Source organism: Antechinus flavipes, chromosome 5 (assembly GCF_016432865.1).
Source record: "Antechinus flavipes isolate AdamAnt ecotype Samford, QLD, Australia chromosome 5, AdamAnt_v2, whole genome shotgun sequence".
Classification (NCBI taxonomy): Eukaryota; Metazoa; Chordata; class Mammalia; order Dasyuromorphia; family Dasyuridae; genus Antechinus; species Antechinus flavipes.
In genome coordinates, this window is record NC_067402.1 from 271,161,459 (window position 1) to 271,183,444 (window position 21,986).

The window sequence follows — 21,986 nt, forward strand, 5'->3', positions numbered from 1 at the left end:
TAAAATGTTCTTCCTGTTGTTATAATGCCAATCGAGAATGCATATACTTTCAAGGAAATGCCAGATAATGAATGAAAAAAATGGCAAATGTGTGTTCCTCTTAAGCAACCTAGGAAAATTTTGGACACGAGGAGCCTGAAAATTTGCTGGAAGAACAAAGAATCTAGCCTAGCCAGTACAAAGAAAAGAATTCTTTGTCATCCAAAAAGGGGGAAAAAATTATTGGAGGTGTGGAATTTGGGGGTTAAGTCATTTTGGGTCCTTCAGATTTCACATACCAAAAAGGACCCCATTTCCCCCCATTTTCAGGATTATCTTCCCCTCCCTTCCACCACAAAGCAAAACAAAAACCCCAAATCATAGCATTCAAACTTTCGTCTCCCATAATGGGGAAAAAAAAAAAAGCCTTGTGCTTGTTTGGGATAGAATGCATTGTTCCAATGAAGAGTAAAGGGAAGGTGATTTGGAATACTTGAAATATACAGTGGGCGCAAGATGCATTTGGATCCTGGGTTTCCCATTTACAAGCCCCTTTCTGCGCTTCCTGTGTGATATTGTCATGCAAATCCAGGAAAAGCAAGGGAAAGCAGCCCTATGGAGATTCGATTTACTTTGAAAGTTGTTCATTATAGGAGGGATGAAGGTTATTTATTTGATGTGATTCAAAGGGGAGAGATGATTTTTTCATTGTGGAGTCCTTTGTCATGGGTGCAGGGTGATCTAATCTTTTTAATTTTGTCTTTCACACCAATGGAGATGAAAAGAGATCTGAGCTCATTTGTTGGTTGCTAGGTCCTCCTAGAGCCCAGAGGACCGCTCTTGGTTGCTATGACCAGGCTGACCCCAATCTATACAGTTTTAGGGACTTAAGTAGTCCTTTTTTTTTCACTTAGGGGCATGCACCTTGATTTATGTCCAGAATTGCTCCTGGATGCCTTTGTCTGCTCGTGATAAATGGTGCTATGCAATTCATCAGTTCTTACAAGTAAACACTGCTGTCCCACTAAAAATATGTTTTGTTCTGGGTTAATGGTATGGAACAAGCTAGCCTCCACAAACAGCTATCTTTTTCTTATAGCGGGTCCACTGTCACTTAGAGTAAAGTGGAGGATATTGGGGGGTCTCTTTCTCCTGCATTTACCTATAACCTGGCTGATACCCAGCCTGGGATAGGCTTATAGATTGACAATTAAAAGCTCTCTCTTTACCTTCGTCTCCCTTTAGAACTAAATGAGTGCTTCTTCAACCTACATGTGTTGTATAAGATAGACAGAACAACAAACCAGCAAAAAATTAGGAGTTTTCTTGGTTGAGTTTTGGCTGCCACATTATTATCCCCAGCTACTTAAAAGCAGTAGAGGCAAATGTGTGGTGGCTGGATGAAAGGTAACCAGTCCTCTCGTTTCCATCTGAGGGAAGGTCTTTGAATGGGTATCTCATCTTCGAGTCAGGGAAGATCATTCTGCTTGTGTGTTACCTAATGGGGCTTGGACGTCCCAGTATTATGAAGACTTGTTAAAAAGGAACTCATGTAATTGAGAGGCCATGGGATTTCCCCTGTTCCATTAGAAATTGTTAATTTATGTTATCATGTATACATACTTAGCTAATAAGAATGGTGAAAGAATAGATATCTGAGAAGTCATTTCTTGCTTATAACCTTCATACACTTACTTCCGCCACAAAGATGACTATAGAGGGCAGGGGGCTATTTATTAAGCAAAGTGCTAATGATTTTTTTTTTGAACTGACTACATAGATTGCCCCCAGGGAAAAATAGTCTTCTAATAAGGGAAGAAATTCCTAATATCAAGGTGGTTTCCTCCCCACCCCCTTTCTCATTAGTGGTAGTATTGTGAAAGCAACAGCTCAATATTTTTAATTGAAATTTTATCCTTGTGTAAATATCAACATAAAAGTCTTTTCAGAACACTTAAAAAATTAGATTATTAAAAATGTAGAAAATAAAATAACTAATTTTTTAAAAAGTAAATCGATTTCGAAACAGAGACTTTTCAACAAGAATAACATAGTAGAGGTCCTTGATAGGAGGGTTGCCCCCACCCCTACTTAAAAATAATGATCTTTATTTACTTAAAGCAATATTGAGTCTCTGTGATGAGTAAAAGTTATTTTAATCTGTCTAATCTGGTTTTCATTCATTTCATTGCCAATTTGCAGAAGAATCAACACCTCTCTGGGTGTTTACTATTTTGACAGAACATATTGAAATCAGTCCTCCTGTGCTGAAAGCTTTAAATAAAGATTTACTACTATAGAAATTTAAAAAAAGTTTCAGAACGGGTTAGACAGGTAATAATTGTCACCGAAATCGATTTTCAAAGAGACTGAATTTGGAAGATAGGGGGCTGGAGGTGGGGTGTGGACAGCAGAATTTTAATGGAAGTAGACTTTTATATAGCTTGTGGCTGAATAGGAGGGGTTAAGAGCAGCTCAGGTTTTCAAGAAGGCAAACAGCACATGGATCATCAGTGTACTAAGAAATATTTAATAGTAGTCATAGGAAGATATATGTTGCTATAGCCATACGTGTATAAAATAGAATGCAAATTTCATGTTGATATTTGCTCAAGTGTTATTCCCCAAGATTATAATGGGCATTGCATAGTTATAAATCAATTCTCTGAAATGATTAAATTCAGACACTGAAGAATACAGGGAAAAGGCCTATAATGGCATTCCCACTTTAAGGGGTAATAGGAGTGGAATAAAGCATTTTAATGGTCGTTCTGTAATATCTCTTCCTAAACAGAATGTTGTTAGGACTCATTCTAGCCAGCTTTCAAGTGGTAATAACATTGGGAGTGGGGGTGGCCAGTAATTATTTCTACCTGGATGTTGCTTTCTCCTGCCTGACACAAGTTATTTCAAAAAAGTCTGCTTCCATTTGACTCAGGCCAGGAAGCTTTATTGACTTCTTGAAGCACTGCAGATCATAACTATAGCTGCAAACAATAGGTGCTTATTCCAATTTTACTCTGATATTGCCTTGTGGAAATTATAGAATTCAGTCTCTTTGAAGGTATTATATGGATGTAGCAGGGAGGACTGTGGAGTGTGTGAGTTTGTGCTATAGACAATCAGAGAAAGATGAAGGAACAGCTCCCTAATCTCTCCTAAAATTGATTTTACTCTTCTTTCCTGCTTTGTCATGTGTTTTCCCTATTTAAAATCAGATTAAGTTATATATATTCCTACTTAACTGTACAGTGGTGTTTTTTAAAATCTGTATTTATGAGTGAGTAAGGGTAGATCTTGCTTAGATCAAATCACCAGCTTTACGCTAAGTGTCTAAACATCCGGATTCCTTCCAAAAATGGGTCCATAAATAAAATCCCAGTGATACAGTTTATAAAGAATCAGCCTCTTGGGGAAATGAAGTTGTGACACCTTGTCATGTCAATTTTCATGCAAAATAAATGGAAATCCTCTTGAATATCAATTCTGGAGAAGTTCTACAAAGTCATTCTTTTCTAGGTGGCTTTATTCTAGACAGTAACTGGCTATTGGGGTTGGGGGGGGGTGTAGCTTGAAATTCAAGAAACAAATAGCTGCATTTTTCAGGAATCTTTGAACTAAGCTGGAGTATAGAATTGCTGTTAATAAGGCACCACCATGCTCAGACGCCATTTTAAAATGATTTATTATTGTGATACCAATAAAGCCAATCCCTTTTCATTTATTGTTGATTTTCTTGCCTTGCTCCCCAGAAAAGTTTCAAGGATGTCACCAAGCTGTACTCTAATCATACTTCCTTTCTATAATTAATCTTCCCCTCCAAATACCATTATGGCAAGACAAATAGATAGCTCAATTGATTCAGTATTGCTGTTCTGCTTGCTGGGATTTAATTTCTTTGTCTTTTTGGAGTAAGATTTTCCTATCTGACTCAGGCATTGATTAGAAGTAGAGAATAAACTGCGGAAGCTGTTTGACCAAATGACTGGGTTGTCAAAACAAACTTGTTTCCTAATCGGTAACATGAGATGAATGGACTGAGATGTCTTAGTTCTCTTCAAAATCTAAATCTATGCTTTTACCTTGCTCTCATCTGATTTATTGGTAGAGCTTACTCTTTTTTTTTTTTTTTGGCATGGGAACTTTACTAAACTCCTACAGAATATTTTAGTTTGTAATAAAGTTTACAATAATGATGGATCCTAGTAAAGTTGAAAAAAATTCAAAAAGAGATCAATCATAAAACTTCAGTGCTTTGAAAATATCTGAAGTTTTATGGAAGTTTTCTATTGACATTTCAAGATATTGGCAGTCCTTTGTAAAATGGCGTCTGAAAAATGGTGGCTTGTCAAGGGATACTCTGCTTGACCTGTTTGCACATGTCTCTAGGTCAATTAAAGTGGCCTTCATCCTCCTTGTTTTAAAAAGGTAATGTGACAATTTCCATGTTACTGTGCGTACTAAAACAACGTGGAATTCTCAAAAACGAAGTTTTACAATCTCCAAATCAAAATAATTAGATGTGTGTGCTTGTCTATATGCTTTATCTCCTGATTAATTAGCTTTATTGAGCAAAGCAAATTACATGGTACCTAAATTCTAGAATTATATGTGCCTGATTGTGATAGTTGCATTTATTATTTAAATATGGTGTAAAAAAATCACAAAGAGAGGTCAATGGTTTGAAAAAATAAAAAAGAAAAAGCAATATATGTGCTCTTGTCTTAGAAAAAAAAAGAATATTCAGAATTATCAGTTTTCTCAGAGAACAGAGAGTAGTTAGCAGATACAGGTCAGGGTTCTAGAGTTCACTGAGTTCATTATAATCTTATATGATTGAAAGTAGTATTTTATAAACAATCTGTTAAAGCGAGTATTGAAAGAGTATCATCGAGTGACTTGTTATTACTTGTATTGTTCTTTGTATATTAATTTAGTAACCTAGCAGATATCACAGGAATTTGAGGTGAGGTTGAAAAATCACTGGAAAGAGTGACACTTCAGTGTCAGATGGTTTGGGGCAGAATATTGGCTTTGTGTCTTCTTACCTGTGTTGTTTTAGACAAGTTATCACCTTCCTGGGCTTTTGCTTCCTCCTGTATAAAATGAGAACTAGATTTCCAAGAGTATGATGGAGCCCACTTACCCAATTCAACAGACTTGATTGTTAAATTTTCAGTGAGTATTTATAACTTGGAAATTGGCAAACACTATAAATCCGGGCTCGATTTATTCTTTTATAGATTTTCTAGATTTAAGAAAGTGATGGAGAAAATATTAATAATGCTGATTCATTTTTTAAAATTCCTTATGTTAATTTTTTGGAGAATCAGTTAAACATTTAGCACACAGCTGCATTGCCTGTAAACATCTCATTGAATTCTAAACTTATAACCTAGTATATGTTAGGAGAGATAGTAATGTGGCTTCATCTCAGTGATACACCATACATATATCCTTCCCTTTCCATTTTCCCTATAACTTTTCTAGGTCAATATCACCTCGTTAGTCCCTAAACTATATGCCGTTTTCTTTATAGATGAAGTGTCTCTGTCTCTTGAGACATCCCTCCCCCAATTTTGTCAAAAAAATTTAGGGGCTCTCTATCCACTCCAAAATAAAATTCAGTCCCTGTTTTGGTATTTAACGTGGAAATATAAGACTTTGAGAAAGCCTCAGTTTCTTTATCTATAAAATAAATGATTGCACTGGCTGATTTCCAAGGTTTTTTCCAGCTCTGAATTTAATGATCCTATGTTCATAAAAAAAAAAAAAATCTTTAGCTTGGCTTTTTGAAGGCTTCCACTGTCTTATTTCAGCCTACTTTTCCAACTTGTTCATGCTCCAGATTTCTGACATGAACCCTCTACAGGAACGAGGCTGATCTATTAATTTCCTCCAGAAAATATACCTTTTTTCTTTCTTTTTTAATCCTCTTGCCTTTGCATATGCCATTATCTCCACATGTCATAACACCTTCACTACACTCTCTTAGAACCTCATGATTTTTTAAGCCCAGGCTAAAATCCTTATTTACTCAGAGAAGCATTCCCTGACTCTCCTAATCTCTATCCTCTCATTCCAACCTCTCCCCTCAATGGTCTCTACTTCTTTTTATCATAATATAATAGACCTGGAACTGAAAAGGATCTCAAAGGCTGCCTAGGTCCGTTGTCTTATTTTACAGATGAGGAACCTGAGGCCGAGGGATATGAGGTATCTTGCCTGGGCTTATACAGGTATTTGAACCCAGCTCCCTTGAGCCATTAATCAGGGGTTTTTCTACAAGACCACACTCCTTCCTTATAAAGTACTTATTAATTAGGCCCTTCATTTGACTGTCCAATTATTGGGTTAACTATTCATGTGTAAATGTCTTTCTGAGACCAAATGAAATAATACATATAAAGCACTTTGCAAACCTCATTAAATAAATGTTAGCTATTATTATTATTAATAGAACTAAGTTATAGAGCAGGTTCTAATTTACATTGATGGAGGGTTTTTTTTTTTTTTTCCCCCTCTCTCTCTGGGAGTTCCCCCACACCAGAAAAATGATAAAATTTAACCCTAACCCAACACTTGTCTTGCCAATTAGTTTGTAAATTCTATAAAGGCATGGGCCATACCTTTAATTTGTTATATACTAATCCCAAAGTGCCTATCATAGTGCTTTATCATAGAGGATGTCAGGAAATAATGATTGATTTAAATGGCACCCATAAATCCATGTTTCTAACATTAAGCTCAAGCAAGGGCATACATTTTATGTAGCACTTATGTAGTTCACACCCCAACAGAAACAAAAAATCTTACTATTATATGAGGGTCTAAAGTCCATTATTCCTATTTTTAGATGAGGGTCGTAAACCCAAGAGCCAATGGGATAAAGGTAAGTAAGGGTCTGAACAAAAATTTGCCTCTCTGCTGGAATCTCAGTATCCCACATAAAATTATGAGTAAAGGTGAGAGTTTTGAAGACTTATTATTTTCAGTTTTTTAGCAACAGGAGAAAATTGTCATTTCCTTCTCTACCTCATTTTATAGTCGAGGAAACTGAGGCAAACAGAGGTAAGTGACTTGTCCAGGGTTACAGAGCTGGTAATGTGTCTGAGGCCAGATTTGAATTCAGGAATACAAGATTTCTTGATTCCCAGTCTAGTGCTCTAGTCTTGTGCCATACTAAAGAAAGTATATCTGTGCTTTTCTTAGTTTGGAAAAACAATGGTAAATTGATCAACCTGTCACTTCTCTTCACCAACCACCTTCCCATTTCTCTTGTCAATATAAGAGCTGGAGGCTCTAACAAATAGGCATTGACTCTTGTGACTTATTTTCAACCCCATGCTTTCTTTTCACACTCAACTCTCAACTTTATTGCCATTGATGTAAGGATCATAGCGTAAACTTTCAGCTATCCAGTGAGGGAAAGTGTACCAATTCACTCGGTTTAGGAATGATGTAGTTTTAGTTACCTGCTAGAAAAGTCTTTGGTGCTCCAGAGCTGTCCCAAGTCAATCAAACAAATTCAGTTCTAGCCATCAATTCCCTTAATGTCTATCTACCGTCCTGCCATAGTATCAGGTAAGAAAACAGCAGGAGACTTTTTTTGTCCATTCCCATAATGCCTTGTCAATATAGAATCTTATCCTAGGATAGTAGACCTAGGATAGAATAGACTTTAGAAAGTCATCTAATCAGCCCCCTCATTTTACAGAATAGACAAATAAGTGACTTGGCCACAGTCATGTAGATAATAAATGGCAGAATTGGGATTTGAACACATATGGTAATGGAAGGAGTTAATTCATTAATTGGTTAGTTTGAACTCTCTTTTTCAGGAAGGCCTAATAAACGTTGGTTGTTCTTTGACTGATTTTGATTCAGTTCAGGTCAAATATTTATTCAGCTTTGACTATATGTAAAGAGCACTTTTAGGGATCATGTATGTGTGTGGGCAGTGAGTGTACAAAGATAAGTAAAACATTATACCTGTCTCCATGGGGTATACACAGTAATAGGAACTATAGGTCGCATATATAAATAATGATTATTCCAAATTAAAAAATGATTAGAAATTTAGAAAATAGAAAGTATTATGTGAGGTTCAAGTAGAAAAATGTTACTTGTGCCTCATGTGCATCAGGATAGTATTTGGGAAAATGCTCTTGAGACCAAGTGAGTAATGGGTGTGGATTATCTCTGAGTTTTTCAATCAGTGCTAATGAATATTAAGTCCAAAATTTTACACCTTCTAAGATAGGAAATTCAGTTTTGATTTAATTTAATGGATGTGTATTAAGTGCTTACTCTGTGTAAGGTTCTGGAAATGTGAAGATAGAAAGGAAAAAAAAAAAAGAGCAGTTTACATTGTACCTGAGAGATTAAATATATAGTCAATCTAATTCAACCCAACAATTATTTATTAAGCACCTATGCCTACAAAGTACTGTAATAAGTACTGAAGATACAAAGAAACACACACACACACACATGAGAAAAGGGGAGACAGAGAAAGAGAGACAGAGAGGGGGAAGGGAGAGGGAGGGAGAGAAAAAGAGAGGAAGGGAGAGAGAGAATAACAATGAGGCAATTTGAGGATACAGACTAAGATCAGTTGCCCCAATTACTAAAACTACAGTCTCTATTATGACATCATGTTATATTTATAAAATAGACACTATAATTTATTTTCATTAACTGGGGGAAATCTCTCCTATGTGTGTATATAGAAATACACACATTATATATGTATGTATAGATATATCTGATCTGGGTAGTTTATCATTCTGAAGGTAGAGCCTTTGCCTTTCCAAATTATGAGACCTTTATACATGTTACGAGGTAGGGTAATAGAATGTTGCAACTGGAGAAAAGAAGACCTGAATTTGACTCCTGCCCCAGAAACTGACTACTTATATGGCTCTAGGCAAATCACTTACTTTCTCAGCCTCAGTATTCTCATCTGTAAAATGGGGAGAGTTATTGGTATCATATGAGTTTTCTATATAAATCATTTTGCAAATCTTACCTTGGCTATTATACATTTAAAGTTTATTTTATTGTATAAACAAATGACTTTATGATGCAAAATAAAGCTCTGTCTTCCTCTGTACCTACTTAGTTGGCTCTGGAATTTATAAATAAAGATGATATAAATGATTCAAGAAAAATATCATTCAGTTTTCAGACATATTGCAGAATGATGCTGTTGATCTTTAAGAAATGGTTCCATTTGGTGACATTTACAAAAATAATTTAATGTTAGAGAGCCTTCCATTTTTAATTTCAAAACTTATAAAGGCTGGTGCAATATTTGAGTGGTAAGCAAAATCCCCGGAAGTAGATATTTATGCAAATAATACATCTGACATTAAGATCCTGTTGATGTGATAATATCCTGAGGTTCTAATGTATGAAATAAGTGTCTTACGAGCCATTGCCAAATATAGAAGATATAGAATCATTGCTGGGAAGCTGACATATCATGTTATGTAGAGCTGGCTGTGTATTTGTAGCTAAGCTTTGAGTCATAACTAGACTGAGGTAATAGGGGATTTAGCCTGTACCCTGAATTTAATAGGTACAGATAGAACTCACCATCATCCTTCAGCAGCATAGAAACAATAGAGCTTAGCAGATTCTGAGAAAGAGATTCATTAGTCTGAAAAAAAGGTACTGGATAGTGAACTACTGTTAGGGTCTCCACCTCTTTCCCCTTACTCTTCCAAAATGGCAATGTGCTTCATTCAACTTTCCCAGATGAGATGTTTGTTCTAGGCAAAAATAATTTCTAATTACTGCGATGTTTAAATGTTTTCAATTGCTAGAAACATTAGTTCCCAAATTTTAGGTGTCATATGTTGTCCCTCCCTCCTACCTTTTCTTACCTATACTAGGATCACCATTCAATGAAAGTGAATTAATCAAGTTATTATCTATCTGCCTAATGTGATATTTAAATATTTCCTCATAAAGGCATTTAATTAAACATGGCAACTCACTTGTGAAGTAGTTTCTAGTACCTCTTCACAAGGCGTAAACAAGTTATTCGGCAAACCATTTTGAAAATAATTAAGAAGTATTGCAATTTCCATGTGGTTTTAGTTGTTTTTTACCCAAATTTAAAACATAGCTGTACTAGTACATATTATTTATCTCTGAAATGGAATTTGTTTAGTCCTAAAGAAAATAGGATAAAAGATTGGTAAAAGATTCTTTTGCTCTTTTCAACACTCTATTCTGCCTTCATTATTTTCCCTTGAATTTGGTCCTGTTCCCCCAATCCCATTCTCATTTTCTTTCTTCCTTCCTCCCTTCCTTCCTCTCCCTGTCCCTTCCCCTCCCCTTCCTCCCTCTCTCTCTTCCTCTCCTTCCTCCTTCCTTCCCCTCTCTCCCTCCCTCCCCACCTCTCTCTCTCTCATTTCTCCTCCCCTCCTTATCTTCTCTTTAATTTACTCCTCTCTTTCCCTTTTTGCTTCTCACTCTCTGATCCTTTTCTTTTCAGCTTTTATTTAAGCTTCCCACATGTCTAGAACAATGTTATACACTGTGAAAAATACACACGAAATAGAGAACCTGACCTTTTGCCCTCAAGAAACTTAGAGTATAATCAAGGAGACAAGAACAGCCTTATTGGAACAATTAGCAAATACAATAAAATGTAAATGCTTCAGAATTACAGTGGACCACAATACGAACAATCTAGAATATTAATTGGGTTCAAAGAATCTGACATTGATTTTTTCATGCTGTGAACAATAATGATAATCAATATCAATCCTTGAAAATGAATTGGGGCATTTTTCACGAATCTTGACAGTAATAATCCAATAGAGGCCATTAAATTTCTTAAAATAGCTCATAAGTACTACTGATAATAGGATCAAAAGGTTGAGAGGTAAAAGAGACCTTAGAAATCTTTGAGTGCTTCGTTGGACAGATGGAGAAACTGAGGTTTAGAAAAATGATATGAATGACCCAGCGCTATAAGTGCCATGTTACAGAGCCAGTATTTCAATCCATAGTCTTCAATTTTACTTGCAAAGCTCTTTGCTCTATAACCATGTCCTGTATTTTTAGATATATCACACATTAGGAAGAAATTGTGGGGTGTGTGGAGGGAGCGATTGTTCCCTGTTCAAATTCTAGTTCACAACATTCTGCCAAAATGTAGACCTAACTCAAAAATCACCCAGCTTTCAGAAGCACTCTCCATAGCTGTACATATCTCTGTTTTCAACCACTCCAAATTCCTTACTCCTCCAAGAAGACAAGCCGCTAACACGTTATGCATGATTGCAAACTGTGTTCAAAGCTGTCTCCAACAGTATCTCTGACCTTGTGAGTTCTTGCTCTGGATTTTATTCCCTTGCTGAAAGATTGTACTTTCTACCCACCAAAGAAAGCATCATTTCAAATAAAGGTTAGCATGAAGCAAAAAATCTGGAGATTTTACTTAGGATAAAATCATTTAATTTCTCTTAAGCCTCAGTATCTTCATCTGCAAAAAAAGGGGCAATAATAACGTGTGTTAAACCTATTCCGGATGGCGATGGTTAAGAGAAAGGTGCTTTGTAAATTGTAAAACATATACACTTTAGCTAGTCTCCCCATGTGGAAACAAATTAAATGGATGCTGGATGAAATACACTTACATTTTAAAAGTAAATGTGGTCTTTTCACTGCTTCTACCATGGTTCACCAGCCACCCGATGAAACTGATATTGACAGTGGAGACATCGTACACTTGTACTCCTGCCCCCATTGGATTGGCAAATGCCTTTGGCTCCCTGAAATAAGAAACTTGTAGCATTGTTGTCTGCTCCCTAGGTGTGTCGTGTTTGGTAGTCATTGATACTGTAGCTCTTTGTATCTTGCTCTTTGGAGGTAGGGGTGAGAAGTTTTCATCCTTCAAAGGAAATGTTTCCCCCTCTGGATACTAATGAGTGAATCATACAGATCTGGAGTTGGATAAGTCATCCCAGTTGAACCCAGTGTAATGGAAGGAGTATTTGATTTGGAGGGAAGAGGTCTTATGTTCTGATTCCTCATAGCTTTGCCTCTTTCTTTGCAACCCTGGACAAGCCACTTTATTTCTCTGGTCCTCAGTTTTCCCATCTGAAAATTGAGAGAAGTTGATCACTCAGAGCTCCAGCCCCAGATTCAGATTCTGATCTCTATTGGAGATATAATCATCACTATCGTGAGCACTTATATAGTGATTTGAGATTTACAAACGGCTTTGCAAATATGATCTCATTTGATACTCACAGGGAAGTAGATGCTATTATCATTGAGGAAACTGAAGCAAACAGATTAAGTAATCTGTTTAGAGTCACATATCTAGTAAGTGTCTGAAGTTGGATTTGAATTCAGATATTCCTGACTCATGGTTTAATACACTACCTGTTGTGTAGCCTACATGCCTAGAATCCCTTCTAAAACATTTGCAACTAAGAAGGTAGAAATTAGGAAACCACATTACTGATCTTCATTTTAAAAGACTAATCTAAACTCTTACAGTGAAGAAAACAAAATAGAAAGTTGGGACCATATATGCCACTGAATAGATTTTTTAAAGAAAACAAATAGATGTATATGAAATAGAGATACCTTTCTTCTTAGAAGTCCTTGTTTATTTGAAACATCATGAGCAATCTGACTGCCTCAGATTCAATTCTACATGCAATCATTCAATAGTCAACATATTTTCAAAGCTTATAAAGTAGTTGGAAATGTGTTTCTTTGCTTTTCAGACTTTTTCAGGCTGAGAAGGTAGAGCTCCCCGGGTTTTCCACCATGTCCACCTTTTAGCCTTGGCTTGATGTTAGATAACATTTTTTCCATATTATTCCTTTTGTCATGATCGTTCTCCCTTTCAGTAAACCTTACAATTTCTTCCCCCCTCTCATTGAGCATTCATTAAGAATAGTCTTCCTGTTGATGGTGATTTGCCTACCATCTTCTAGGTCATTTGTTTAAAGTTTTGTCAGTGATCTTGCAATTGGTAGGGAGTCTATTTACTTCAATAAATTTCTCATTTTCGGAATTATGTTAATGATACAATGCATGTTGCCTGTGTTGTGTGACTATCTGAAATGGCTTAGGTAGGTGTATAGGATCATAGTATCATATGGTTAAAACTGAAAGGGACTCCACCTGCCATCTAATCCAATCCCCTTGGAGCAATGAGATGGTACACTGGATAAGACTTCAGACCTGAAGTCAAGAAGGCAGTAGTTCAAATCTGGCCTTATTCACATATTAGTGGTATGTTCCTAGGCAAGTTAATTAAGCTCTCTTGGAGCAGTTAGGAAGTGCAGTGGATAGAGCATCAGCCCTGAAGTCAGGAGGACCTGAGTTCAAATCTGACCTCAGACACTTAACACATCCTAGCTGTGTGATCTTAGGCAAGTCATTTAACCCCAATTGCCTCAGCAAAAAAAAAAAGAAAAAAGAAAAGAAAAGAAAGAAAGAAATAAAAAGGGAAAAAAGTTAACTTCTCTTTGCCTCAGTTTCCTCAACTATGAAATAGAAATAAAAATAACATCTACAAATGAGATGATATTTGTATAGCATTTAGCACAGTGTCTGACTCATAATACCCTTCCTCTTTCCCTCTTCCCTAAGCTTATTAGTAAAGATACAGGTAAAGGCAGCCAAATTGATTTGTCCAGAGTCAGACAAGTAGCATTGGAGGCAACATAAACCAAAATCTTCTGATTTCTGTCTCCTGCAATGTTTGACCTTGGAGTGGGGGAAAATGTTTGTTTTAGAGAATTGTTTTGTAGGATATTCAGCTGAAAAAAGTAATTTTAATTATAATCAGTTGAGAAATGAAAAGAATCTCCCTCCATGATTATCTTTGTTATTCTTAAAATATTACATTTAAAATGGAACTTAGAATTCTATATGTGGTACAATAGGAGAATTACCTTTTTTTTTATTCTAGACATGATGCCTTTCTTCTTAAGGGAACCTCAGATTGACTTGACTCCTGCATTTGAGCTATGCTGAATTTTCACTCCTGTAAAATCCCAAAATCTTTTTGACATAAACTAGTGATTTTGCCCTTTCAAACATCTTATACTTATGCAGTTGATTTGGTGAATGGAAATATATTTTTTTATCATTATTAAATTTTACCTAATTAGATTTGACTCAACATTAATAATATGATGCAATTTTTTTTTTCATTTCAGGAGGACAGGAGCTTTTTCAACTTTATATATCTCTCATGATATAGCATAATGCTCTGTAGAAAGCAGAGCAGGATTTGTAAACTTGTTTTGCTTTTTAAAAATATATCTTAAAACTATTTCAACACAACTAAGTTTTCTTTGAAATCCTATATATTTCATTTTACACATAAACATTTTGTAGAATGTAGAAATTTTAGTAGGTTAATGACTCAGGAAAGGTTCAAAACCTTTAAAAGTAGAAGTTCATTAATAAATATTTATTAAATTCTGTTAAAAAGTTATTTCCAACAATTGGTTACTAAACAATCTTGATAATGTAGGATCTGTGGAATTTTTTATGATACTTCTCAATAACTTTTATGATACTTCTCAAAAACCAAGAATTGAAAGATTGAATGAATTCTGAATTAAAAGGAATATTTCTAAACTGACTGGGTCCCACAGAATCATAGAATGGCATCATCTTGTAAATCTCATATACGAAGAAGAGTGAATCCTATAAACATACACAACAAATGATCTTCCAACTTTTTCTTGGAAATCTATATGAGGAAGACATTCTACTTCCAACGAAGATTATTTCACATTGCAATAGCTCAAAATATTTTCTTTATAATCATCCAAAATTGCCCACGCTTAAGCTTCTGTGTATCATTTCTAGGTTCTCGGGTTCCTTGGCCAAACAAAGCCAGGGTAACTCTTCTTCTTGGTGTTCTCAGGGAAGACATTTTTTCCATGTTTTATGTTTTATTTTATTTATTTAATATTTCCTCCCCAATGTAAAATTGTTTTACATTTGCTTTTAAAGTTTTTGCGTTCACAAGAAACCATTTGTGAAGTTATACAAAACATTACCATAAAAGTCAAGTTGTGAAAAAAAAAAAAACATAGATTTCCCACTCTAAATAAATTTTTAAAAACCACTCAAGAAAAATTAATTTGAGAGAGAGAGAGAGAGAGAGAGAGAGAGAAAGAGAGAGAGAAAGAGAAAATACTTCAATCTGTAGTCAGATGCAATCAATTCCTTCTCTGAATATAAGTAGGATTTTCATTATAAGTCATTCAGAGTAAGAGAAGACATTTCAATTCTTAAAAGATTATGATCACCTTCCTTCCTCTTCCCCTCCATTGTCCCATTCTTCTCTTCTCCAAACTAAAGTACCATACTTCCTTTGATTTACACTCTTATGGCAAGATGTTAATGGTTCACTACCCCAGATTGCCCCTCTTTGAACATTCTCCAGCTTATCTCAGTATCTTTCCTAAAAATGTGGTGCCCAGAATAGAACACAATGCTGACAAAGTAAATTAACTAGAGCTCACTATTCTTACAGGACATTTTCATTACTATATTGGGCATATCTCCATGCCAAGTACTACACAGAGATGATTACATAGGTTCTTTGTCCTGGGATTTTGTAACATTCTAGAAGGTTAGAGTGAAATAGTCCCATCTAGCTCAGGAATAAAGACAACAAATTTTTTAAAAGTAAAGGATCCAGCTTCTAATACTGGGCTTGATTTCTTAACAATATTACTCTTAACAAATCCTTTTTATCTTTTTTTTTTTCTTTATTTCCTTATCTGTCAGGGTTGGAGTTGGGGATGAAGAAGAGATTTGGATCTTCAGCACTTAGCACAGGGCCTGGCACAGAAGAGATGCTTAATAAATACTTATTGACTGATTGACTTTTTCCTTACTCCATTTTACCAACTCTCCTGCATCTTGTAAACATTTATGCATTTACCTCACCAAGTTTCAGAACTGTACCTCCTTCAAGATTCAATGCTTTCAAATTCCATTCTGTGACCACAGGCTCCAAATCTTTGATCGCTCTTGCCTTCACTGACACTGAGCCTTATTCTTTGTCCTTACCATAGCCTTCTTTCAGCCCTACTTCCTTGTCCTTACTTCTTTTTGGCACCATATTCAGTCTTGGGCTGCCAATTTCTTGTTAACTATTACCTTGAAACTCTTGCCTCCCTGACCTGTCATTCCTGCTCTGTGGATTCACATGCCTGGGCAACCTGCAGGGTTCTTTGCTCTATGACTTCTTTGCTTTTATTCCAAGACTGCTTAGTAGCACTATAGAAGATTATGAGATTCAGCTGATTTCACTTGCTAGAAATCTTAGCTGAAGCTTAGCTACTCCTTAAAATCCATTTTTCTTCTCTTCTTGATCAGCTCCTTACCTCCTTCCAAAATCTCTTCTTTATCCCCAAATCCAACACTGAGAACAGATAATAATCTAGTTTCTGACATCATTGAGAACATTGAGGGATCTTCATAGTAAGCTTTCATAGCCTTTTTCCCCCTTTATCGATCAACCCAGTAACCTATATCTCATAGGTTCTTCTCAGGCTCACATAAAATGAGCTGTAATACACCATAGAAATGTCAGATACCTTTCATGTCAAGGGTGCCTCTGGCACATTAAGTAGGCCCCAAGCAGTGAATTTATTAGAAGATATGGATGAGTGACACAAGAAATGGTCAATCATGGATAGGTTGAGGTCTGAATTATTGAAGGAAACAGCCCAATTAATGAGATCATAGATCTTTTTGGCCAATTGGCATAAGGAGGACATAATCTGAAAAATTCCAAAGATAGAAGCAGGATTGTGAATATGGTCTATTAATTTTAGGAGAGGGGTATATTTTAACTTTATGGAAAGAATTCCATGAAAATTTAATCTCTCCAAAATAGACCAGGAAACTACAGAGTAAGAGTTAGAGAGGAGCTGGAAGCCATATTGTCCAGATATACTCTCTTCTGAGGTCCTTGGAGGGGACTGACAAATAGAACACAGCAGGAACTTGCAGGTGGGACTGTTTTAGAGACAACTCTTAATTCAACCTAGGATCTGGATTTAATGACTTTCAAAGGTACTTCCAACTCTTAGAGAATCTCTTTTGGTCAATAGATTGAAGTCACAAAATCTGGTCTTAAATTTGACTTCTGATACCAACTATCTGGGTGAAATCCCTGGGTTTCAGTTTCAAACATAAAAGGACAGGGTTGATGTAGATGACTATCAAGATTCATTGCAACTCTGGATCTCTTTGATTTTTCTCATTTTCTTCTATAAAGTTCAGTATCTGTAGTATATAACTTCTGAAGTCCTTACAATCCCCAAAATATGCTCCCATTATGTGTGTATATACAGGTATATGTATATGTATTTATATGTGTAAAACAAAAAAGATCTTAGTAACATAAAGAATGAATTTGTCTTCTGCTGAGTAAATAGTTTTTAAATCCCTGGACATACTTTATGGTTTGGGAGCCACTTGCTTATAATCTCAAGGATTTGGAAGAAAATATGATGACTTTCATGGAATGAAAACCTTCTATTATACTTTCACTCCCCAAGCTGGCCATCTGCCAGATGCTACCACATCTTCCCAACCTGATCCAGGATCCCTTGCTTGAAGTTGTGGGATTCCTAGTTGTGCATAGAAATATAGAAACAAGCAGAATAAGAAGCCTAGGATTTTTTTTTCTTCCCTTGCTCTATGGAGCTTGCCCATGAGTTATGCTTCAGTGAATTTCAAAGAGAATTCTTTGCTTGGATTAGCTGTGCAGAGTCCAGAGCCAGGTGAGAAATGGGCTTAGTTACTGCAAGGACCCCTGGTTGGTTAGAGAGAGATCAGAGCACTCGGAAGCTGCTTTTTAACCAGGTGCTTCTGACTAGAAGTAAACATGTACAAATACACAGAATATTCAGTCTTTATCATCATCATAATTATCATCATCATCATGCATTTCATAAAGGAACTACTTGCACATGGGACTCTAGAAAGTAGCCTAAACGGGATGGCCTCTCAGTTTGGGGAAGCTGACAGCCTGATACAGAAAAAAAAATTTATGTATCAACGGAAGGGACACAAGAACAGAGTGAACTAGCAGCTAGCACACAGGTAAACAATGAATGGGGTAGATTTATATCTTTCAAAGGCTGTGGGGACAGGGTTGAGAGAGCAAATGTCTTTTGAGAATTTGTGTGGGAAGTTAAAAGTGCACTATATTGTGGGTTGGAGGGTCACAGATTTAGAGCTAGGAGGAAGCTTAGAGGTCATCTCTTCCAGTGCCTTCATTTTTACAGAGGAGAAAACTGAGGTCCAAAGAAGCTGTAGTAATTTATATCCTTAGCTATAATATTAGAAGGCACCTTAGAGGTCATTTAGCCCAACCCATTCATTGTTTTCAGAAGAAGAAACTGAGATCTGAAGAACTGAGGTAACTGGATCATAGATTTAGACATGAAGGAAACCTTAGAAGTCATCTGGTCTAAACTCTTCTTACAAAGGAGGGAACTGAAAACCCAGAGTTTGTTAGCACCCACCTTCCCCCAGAATTGCCCCCTCCCCCCCTTTCCTTCCCTTCCTCCCTCATGTGCCTCTTGTCTCCCTGTATCTCTCTCTCCTCTCTCTGCATATATGTATTTCTTATACATAAATCTCTCTTTAAATTGTTCTTTCCCCACAGTGGAATGTAAACTTATTTTTTCTTTCTTTTTTTTTGTCTATAGTTTCTAGCACCATTTTCAGAACTCTAGATGCTTCATAATTGCTTTCTTGTTTATTTAATTATCTAAGGTTACTCACACACCTAGGATTATAGATTTCAACCTGGAATATACTCTAGAAGCCATCTAGTTTACCCTTTTGCAGATGAGAAAACTTCAGCTCAGAGAGAAGTGACTCACCTGGAATCACACAAATAGTAAACTGAAAAGGTGGGATTCAAACGCATGACTTCACAATTCAAACCCAGTGCTCTTTCTGTAGCGCCAACAAAAACAAACAAACAAACAAACATTGAGGTAGAAGTTAGGAGATCTGGGTTCAAATACAGGCTCTGCTATTAACTCCATTATATGGGAAAAAGTGATTTTATTTTTTGACGTAAGTTTCTTCCTGTGTAAATTGGGGTGGGGTGGGGTGGGTATGTTGGTTTCTGAGGTCTCTTCTAGCTCTAAAATAGGGGAGGGCAGCATGATGCAAAAGAGATCTCCTTAGATTTGTAATCAGAAGCTTTTGTACTCAAATACCAAGTCTGTTACCCATTATCTGAGTGCCCTCCCCTCTGGCAAGTCACATGACTTCTATGGGTCTCATCTGTAAAATGAGGGGGTTGACTTGAAGACCTCAAAGGTCTCTCCTATTTCATTCTATGCTCCCATTTTCCAGTTAGTTCAGAAAAAAGCAATTTAACTGGGTAGAAAGAAAAGAGAGGATTTTGCCACTTTGAAGAAGAGTCCAAGTTGGGAATGGAAGGATTTAAAGGAATAGATGTTGAGAAAAATTTTCCCAGAGAAAAGAAAGGGTGAAGGAAGGGGATTAAAAGGAGAGAGAACAAGATGTCTATGTGATTGTGGGGGTTGCCGAGAAAGGGCTTTGAAGCAGAGAAAGGGAAGTTAATCCTGGGCATCAGGAGGTTGACCTCGAGACCAAAAGTGGGGGTGGATTTGAGAAGGTCAGAGTGACAGGGGAGGAAAAAGTCTGATGTCTGTACTTGGAGATGCTTTGAAAAAAGGTGGGATGAAGCCTGATAGATGTGGCTAAAGGCTCAGTTTCTTGGCAGAAGCCAGAGGGGAGAGGAGGAGGAGGAGGAGGAGGAGGAATACAAAGAAAAGCAGCATATAATAATACAATTTCATCATTTTGTAGATTTTTAGACCTAGATGATGGAAAGCATTTTTATAGGTTTTTAGATGTAGGGATGGAAGGCCCTTCAGAAGTCATCTCATCTAACCCCCTGATTTTACAAATTGGGCAACTGAGACCTAGGGAGATTAAGTATCTGCCTAAGGTGTTATAGGTAGTAAGTAAATGTCAAAGGTGGAATGGTGACTCAGGTTCAGAGCTTTTTCCACTGTACTTTCAGCTGGGGTACAAACAAACAAGGGAATTCTGCAGTACAAAAGGAAAAGCAACACCACCAACAGGATTTGGCAATGGACTGGTGGGAGTAGAGAACTGGATGATAATGAGCTGAAAACTGTTTGAAGATTTTATAGTGTTTGGTGATATTGTGGCACTACCAACCAGACACAAAGGAAGATTAAGAAGGAATGAGGACAGGAAAAATATAAGGCAGAGAGTAAGAAAGTGGGAGAGAGGTAAAAGAAAAGGGAGAGAGGAGGGGGATGAGACACAGGAAGAGATGAGAAGAGAAACAGACAAAAAGAGGGAGAAGAGGAAGACAAGGGAAAATAAGGGTAGAGAAAGTGTGTGGGGAATAAATACAGAGAGAGGGGAGAGAGACAGATATAAAAAGGGGGAGAAGAAATGGAGAGGGGATAAGGGAAGAAAGGAGGGAGGGAGGGAGAAAGAGGAAAGAAGGAGGGGGAGAAACAAAGAGAGGCAGAGACAGAGATAAACAGATTCAGAGAGACAGAGAAAACAGAAAGAGATAGACAAAGACAGAGAGAGACAGAGAGACAGATATGTGGTGGGGAGGAAGGGAGACAGGATGGAAAATATGTAGTTAATTTCTTTTTCTTTTTATGTGGCTGTATGAAGAAGAAAGAGAATAAGGTTATTCCTTTAAAGTTTAATTATTCTGTTTTATCTTCATACTTACCGTGTATATGTTAGTGAAATATATATAAACGCCTTGATTTCCTAGACTACATAGTATCGTTCTTTGAGGTCATTTCATTTGACGGTATCTAAGGAGACACTTCATAGAGAAATCATTGAGTGTCTATGAGTAACCAACCCATTGACTTTGCCTTCTGAATCTCAGATTAAATCTCGATCATTCTTCTATTCTTGTAATGAGCAAAGCAATAATCTCAGTGACTCACAGGCTGCTAGAAGCTGTCATATCCTCCCTTTGCTTTTATAGATTCTGCTCTATAGAATGGAGATGAACAAATCTAACTCTGATTTGTAGGTCAATGTGTTGCCACTTTGCTTTGAAGAAATAGGGAGATATCTGATGATTCCAGCTGTCACCTTATATGAAAAAGAAAAGACTAATTATAATAGATAGATATGGGGTGCAATGAACACTGCTTGGTGGAAAAGAATATAGGATTTGGAGTCAAATAATCTGGGATTACAGTCCTTCTCCAATAGGGAGAGCTATCCAAAATGGGATAGACTGCTTTGGGAGGTGGTAAGTTCTCTCTTATGAGAGTAATTCAAGTTGAGCTAACTTGTGGTGGGCATTCTCTTTGGGGAGGGAAGGATGGAATCTGCATTCTCTTCCAAATCTAAAATTCTGTGATTCTGTGATATGACACTCACTAGAGAAATTATTACTGGAGAATTTATTGCTTCTAGAATCATAGTAGCTGAGATATAGAGTTGGTAGAGAGACTTCCAATTTGAGTACAATCATTTCTTTTTAAGAAACTAAATTCAAGAGAGATGAAATGGGCACCCTGGCTAGATTGCAGGAGCTTAAGACAGGAAGATGTGAATTTGAATTCCACCTCAGAGACTGACTGTGTGATGTGTTCCTGGACAAGTCATAGCCTTTCTAAGCCATAGTTTCTTCATTTGTAAAATGAGGGGATTGGATCCCACAAACTCTAAAGTCCATTCTAGCTCTAATTCTATGATTGTGCTGAATCTAAGTGGAAGAACTAAAATCTAACATCATTTCTTCTGAACTACTACATCCTCTATGAACCTCAGTATTTTCATCTGCAAAATAGATATGAATAATTTAAGTACTTCATATGTGGGAAGTATTTTATAAACCTTGAAACTCTTCATAATTGTAACCTTTACCTCATACATTATTATTTTCTTTAGAAATGTGATTTTAAATTTTGTGAATACTG

General features: G+C 36.5%; 1 long non-coding RNA gene across 2 annotated transcripts in view; it reads left to right on the plus strand.

Annotated features, from left to right (window-relative positions):
- LOC127564646 (uncharacterized) overlaps positions 1–21,986 on the plus strand; it is a 203,498-nt gene that overhangs the window by 87,120 nt on the left and 94,392 nt on the right. The gene's annotated exons all lie outside the window — the stretch shown is intronic.